The sequence below is a fragment of the Colobus angolensis genome, unplaced genomic scaffold (assembly GCF_000951035.1).
Source record: "Colobus angolensis palliatus isolate OR3802 unplaced genomic scaffold, Cang.pa_1.0 Scaffold68, whole genome shotgun sequence".
Classification (NCBI taxonomy): domain Eukaryota; kingdom Metazoa; phylum Chordata; class Mammalia; order Primates; family Cercopithecidae; genus Colobus; species Colobus angolensis.
Genome location: NW_012120487.1, coordinates 5,131,071 through 5,137,952, shown reverse-complemented (window position 1 = coordinate 5,137,952; position 6,882 = coordinate 5,131,071).

The window sequence follows — 6,882 nt, the reverse complement described above, 5'->3', positions numbered from 1 at the left end:
ACCATGCCCTGCCATTTTTTTTTGTATTTTTAGTAGAGATGGGGTTTCACCATGTTGGCCAGGATGGAAAAAAAATTTTTTAATTGGCTGTGGTCACACGCCTGTAGTCCCAGCTACTTGAGAGGATTGCTTGAGCCCAAAAGTTCAAGGCTGCAGTGAGCTATTATCACACCACTGCACTCCAGCCTGAGCAACAGAGTGAGACCCTGTCTCAGGTGATACAACTCGCAGCTGTCCCCTTCTTGGAGATGTGCCCTTAACCAAAGGGAGTTATCTCTCTTGGTGGTGAGGGAACCAGGGAGAAGACTTGTCAATGACTGTCTGACACAGTCCCTTGTTTCAAAGGACTAATTTTGGGGTACAGTTCTTGTTTCAGTTTCCCTGTGGGGTTAGACTGGAGCGGGAATCCACACTCTTCCTTACCTTTACTCCACTGCTTCAAAATTACTTCAATAAGTTACTTGAACCAGAATCCCTATCTCAGGCTCTGCTTCTGGGGAACCTAAGGTAAAACATTTGGTACCATGAATGGTCCTAGAAAGCAAACCTAAGGATGGGATTCTGGAGGTGGATCACACATGGACTGGATGGTAATGCAGTAAATGGAATGAAAGTCTCTGGCATGCCATATATGTAACTGCAAGACTTTCACCTATAGTGAATTGGGGTGGAATATAGGTGGAAGGAAGGGGATATTCAGTGTAGCTGGTGCAATGTCTCAGGCATTTGAGAGATACATGGGAAATACCAACTACAAGGATAGTGGAAGTGGGAGTCTGTTGCTAAATGCCATTGATTAACTGATGAAAGAAAATGAGCCAGGTGTGGGGGCTCACGTCTATAATTCCAGCACTTGGGAGGCTGAGGCAGGAGGATCACTTGAGCCCAAGGAGTTCAAAACCAGCCTGGGAAACATAGTGGGACCCTGCCTCTACAAAAAAAAATTTTTTTTTAATTAGGTGTCTGTGGTGGCTCATGTCTGTAATCCCAGTTACTCAGGAGGCTGAGGTGGGAAGATTCCTTGAGCCCAGGAGTTCAAGGCTGCAGTGAGCCATGATCACACCACTGCACTCTGGCCTGGGCAACAGAGCAAGACTGTGTCTCTAAAGGAAAAAAGAAAAAAGAACAGAAAATGAAAGAAGGCCAGGCACGGTGGCTCAAGCCTATAATCCAGCGCTTTGGGAGGCTGAGGCAGGTGGATCACGAGGTCAGGAGATCAAGATCATCCTGGCTAACACAGTGAAACCCCGTCTCTACTAAAAAATACAAAAAATTAGCCTGGCATGGTGGCAGGTGCCTGTAGTCCCAGCTACTCGGGAGGCTGAGGCAGGAGAATGGCGTGAACCTAGGAGGCAGAGCTTGCAGTGAGCCAAGATCACGCCACTACACTCCAGCCTAGGCGACAGAGCAAGACTCCATCTCAAAAATAAATAAGTAAATAAATAAATAGAAAGAAAGGAAATGACAGGCTCAGATATATTAATCAACAATTTAAAGCAAAGGACCTCACTGGTAGCATTTAAAGAGACTTTCATCCCTTGCAGCCAGTAGGCAAAGGTAGTTAATTATTAGGCAGAATTGTGAGAGTGGGCGATTTGATAAAGGGCTGAATTCTCAGCATAGGCAAGTCTCCTCACAAAAGTTGGGCCCTAATATGTAAGAAGTAGGATCCTGAGATTTGAAGTGAGGATATGTAGGTAGATACATTTGAGAAGCTTGAATCTCAAGATTCCTTTAAACCCCCTGGGCCTACTGAAGTGACTCACTGTCTCAAGTAGGAAGATAAAGGCCTATTTCCTACTCCTTAAAAGACAATGCAGGCCCTCCTCAGAATCTGTCCTGATCACTCCTCCTGGCCACCAGTCCCATAACTAAAATAAAATAATACAACTAGGTAAATGCAGGGTATGCTAAGGGAAAAGGGAGATATATGCCAAAGTGGCTGTAGGATCTGGCTTACATGTGCTGGCCAGTACCAGAAGAATATGCCTGAGAGGTGGATAAATGGTGAAATTTAAAGATGGATAGGAAGAGTTCATCACTATCAGGGCACTCTCCTGTGACACAGGATTTAAAACCCTACAAGGGCCCCAGGAGATGATTCTGTACACTGCTGGAATGGATCTTTGAAGCTTGAGAAAAGGGACAGCCTACATTCACATTAAAGTAGAGATGCCAGAACTGCCATGGCAAACTATGGTGAAAGAAATCAAAAGACTCAGAGAGGCCGGGCGCCGTGATTCACGCCTGTAATCTCAGCACTTTGGGAGGTCAAGGCAGGTGGATCACCTAAGGTCAGGAGCTCAAGACCAGCCTGGCCAACATGGTGAAACCCCGTCTCTACGGAAAATACAAAAAGTAGCCAGGCGTGGTGGTGGACGCCTATAATCCCAGCTACTTAGGAGGCTGAGGCAGGAGAATTGCTTGAACCTGGGAGGTGGAGGTTGCAGTGAGCTGAGACCGCGCCATTGCACTCCCGCCTGGGTGACAAGAGCAAAACTCCGTCTCAGAAAAAAAAAAGACTCAGAGAAGGGGACCTGGTAGAATGGGTCTAAATAATAATGGAAAATCCACCAGTTGATTTGAAGCTTGAGAAAAGGGACAGCCTACATTCACATTAAAGTAGAGATGCCAGAACTGCCACAGCAAACTATGGTAAAGAGAATCAAAAGACTCAGAGAGGCCGGGCGCCATGGCTCACGCCTGTAATCCACCAGTTGATTTCCAAGGCCCACCCTTGGAAGCGCCTTGAGGACATGCCATTTACCAAGGAAACAAGGAATGCACTAGTTAGGGGAAGTACCAACATCATGAAGATTATAGCAACTATCCTCTAAGTCAGGACTAACGGTAGGAGATTGGCTCCCAAGTAGCAATGGGGATAGATCTCAGAATAGCAGAGGTCAAGTGGCAGCACTTAATCATTGAAAAAATGTTGGACTTAATGTCAGAATGGGTAGCCAGGAGGGAATGGCCAAGAGAGATTTTGAAGATGACTGAAAGAACATGATGTTCTCAGGGACAAGATAGATGGATGTCCATTGTATAAGTAAAAGATTTCAAGAATGTATGAGAAGAAAAAAAGACAAATACTGTATGAGTCCAAGAATGATGGTCTCTGTGATATTTCCGTTTAACAGTTTTAATTTGTTTTTCTTAATTTTTCTTAACCTCCACCTCCTGGGTTCAAGCGATTCTCATGCCTCAGCCTCCAGAGTAGCTGGAATTACAGGCGCATGCCACCACGCCTGGCTAATTTTTGTATTTTTAGTAGAGACGGGGTTTCACCATGTTGGCCAGGCTGGTCTCGAACTCCTGCCATCAAGTGATCTGCCCACCTCGGCCTCCCAAAGTACTGGGATTACAGGTGTGAGCCATCACGTCCAGCTTCAAATGCCCTTGCTCTAAGATCATTTGTTGGCAAGGAACAGTCTCTCAAGCTGGTTTAAACAGAATGATGGTGGCAGAGGGAGGTGTTTTTTGTTTTGTTTTGTTTTTGTTTTTGTTTTTTTGAGACAGTGTCTCACTCTGTCGTCCAGGTTGAGTGCAGTGGCACGATCTTGGCTCACTGCAAGCTCCACCTCCCGGGTTCACGCCATTCTCCTGCCTCAGCCTCCCAAGTAGCTGGAACTACAGGCGCCTGCCACCACGCCTGGCTAATTTTTGTATTTTTAGTAGAGACGGGGTTTCACCGTGTTGGCCAGGCTGGTCTCGATCTCCTGACCTCATGATCTGCCCGCCTCGGCCTCCCAAAGTGCTGGCATTACAGGCGTGAGCCACTGCACCCGGCCAGGGAAGTGTTTTTAAGAACACAAAAATTTCACTGACAGGTTAGCAACCTAGGGAGAGAAAAAGAACAGCCAGGCATCATGGGACAGAAATTGTGAAATCATTTTCTTGAGGCTGTTCTCTTTTTAGGGTTGTCTATTATTTCGGCTTCATTCTTATAGCTTCCACTGCTTGTACCTGGCCCAACATTAGTTCTGGCTCAATCCTACAGGATCATTTAGTTCAAGGGTCCATTAGCATCTGATTCAGTCTGTTTTAGTACAGAATCCTTAGAAATAAATGGATTGGCTCAGCTGTTAGTCTATGGATTGGTTCTTGGGTCAGTGTTCTGCCTTCGATCTGAGCATCTGTTACTGGTGTGGAGTCACGCTCTGTAAACACGGCTGTCTAGGCTTCTTGAGAAGGATATGTGGATGTAAAACAATTTTAGAATGGGTGTGAGTTGGGCTAAATACACCGTGATAACAACCTTGCCCTAGAAAATGTAAAGATGGGATGAAGATCCTTTTCTTCTGTGACCCTTAAAGAGTCTGTAGCACAGACCTGGTCCTTGGTATGACCGTTTATTTTTTGAGTGTATGCTATTTTCTAACAACTGTAATACCGTGGAGGCAGGGATTAGTGCCAATTCATCTCTGACTCCTCAGAGCGCCAACTCAAGGTTTCTCAACACTGTGGTCTTGGGAATGACTTATTGCTGAGGTAAACTGTATCCATAATGTTTTTGATGTGTTATACTTACTTACAGTTGGTTGATCTCTTCCACATGGGGTTCCCAGAGGCATGTCACAGGGGTTTTTGTTGTTGTTGTTGTTGTTGTTGTTATAATAAAATATTCATAAAGTTGACCCAGCACAGTGGCTCATGCCTGTAATGCCAACACTTTGGGTGGCCAAGGAAGGCAGATCGCTTGAGTCCAGGAGTTCAAGACCAACCTGGGCAACATGGCAAAACCCTGTCTCTACCAAAAAAAAGTACAAAAATTAGCTGGGCATGGTGGTACACGCCTGTAGTCCTAGCTACTTGGAAGGCTGTGGCAGGAGGATCACTTGAGCTCAGGAGGCGGAGGTTGCAGCAAGCCAAGATCAAACCACTGCACTCCAGCTTGGGTGATAGAACAAGACCCTGTCTAGAAAACACAAACAAAACACACACACACACACACACGATATACATAGTTTGTCATTTTAACCAATTTTGAGTATATAATTCAGTGGCATTAAATACATTCATATTGTTGTGCAAACAATGTGACTATCCATCTCCAGAACTTTTTCTTCCATTCCAAACTCAAACTCTGTACTTCATTACACAATAACTCTCCATTCTGCACTCCCTTTCTACCCCCTAGCAATTCTTTCTGTCTCTATGAATTTGATAATTCTAAGGCAGGGGTCCCCAGCTGCCAAGCCATGACCCATATTGATCAGTGGCCTGTTAGGAACCAGACTGCACAGCAGGAGGTGAACAGAGAGTGAGTTAACAAAGCTTCACCATTATTTACAGCTGCTCCCCATTGTTCACATTACTGCCTGAGCTCCGCCTCCTGTCAGATCAGTAGCAGTATTAGATTCTCATAGGAGCATGAACCCTATTGTGAACTGCACACGCGAGGAATCTAGGTTGTGGGCTCCTTATGCGAATCTAATGCCTGATAATCTGTCACTGTCTCATATGACCCCCAGATGGGACAGTCTAGTTGCAGGAAAACAAGCTCAGGACTTCCACTGATTCTACATTATGGTGAGTTGTATAATTATTTCATTACATATTACAATGTAATAATAATAAAAGTGCACAATAAATGTAATGCACTTGAACCTTCCCAAAACCATCCCCCGGTATGCCCCTGACTGGTTTGTGGAAAAAACTGTCTTCCATGAAACCAGTTCCTGGAGCCAAAAACATTGGGGACCACTATTCTAAGGTACCTCATTTAAGTGGAATCATATAACATTTGTTCTTTTATGTTTCACTGAGCATAATGTTTTAAAGGTTCATCCACGTTACAACATGGATGTGTCAAAATTTCCCTCCTTTTAAAGGCTGAAAAATATTCTGTTGCATGTACATACCATATTTTGTTTACCCATACATTCATCTATCAATGGGCACTTGAGTTACTGTTGTGAATAATGCTGCTATGAACATTGGTGTACAAATATGTTTGAGTCCCTGCTTTCAATTCCTTTGGATATATACCTAGAGGTAGAATTGTTGGATCATATGGTAATTCTATATTTAATTTTTTGAGGACCCTCCACACTGTCTTCCACAGTGGTTGCACTATTTTACATTCCTACCAGCAACGTACAAGGATCCCAATTTCTCCACATCCTGACGCTTATTTTTTATAATAACCATCCTAATAGGTTCATACCTATTAGGTGTGCTAGCTCCTTGTTGTTTTCATTTGTACTTCCCTAATGATTAGTGATGCTGAGTATCTTTTCATGTTCCTGCTGGCTATCTGTATATCTTTGGATAAATATCTATTTAAGTCCTTTGCCCACTTTTTTTTTTTTACTACTTTTTTGAGACAGGGTTTTGCTCTGTTGCCTAGGCTGGAGTACAGTGGTCTGACCATGGCTCACTGCAACCTCTGCTGCCTGGTATCAAGCAATCCTCCCATCTCAACCTCCCAAGTAGCTGGGACCACAGGTGTGCGCCACCACACCTGGCTAATTTTTAATTTTTTTGTAGAGATGAGGTTTCACTATATTGCCCAGGCTGGTCTCAAACTCCTCAGCTCAAGGGATCCTCCTACTTCAGCCTCCCAAAGTTGCTGGGATTATAGGCCTGAGCCATGATGCCCTGTCTTTTTGACCACTTTTTAATTGGGTTCTTTTTGTACTGAGTTGTAGACATTCTTTCTATGTTCTGAATTTTCTCCCATTCTATGGGTTGCTTTTCTAATTTTTTTAAATTTTTTTAGAGAGAGGGTCTTACTCTGCAACCTGGGCTGTAGTGCACTGGCCTGATCATAGCTCACTGTAGCCTCAAATTCCTTGGCTCAAGAGATCTTCCACCTCAGCCTTTGGAATAGCTGGGACCACAGGTACATATCACCATGCCTGCCTTTTTTTTTTTTTT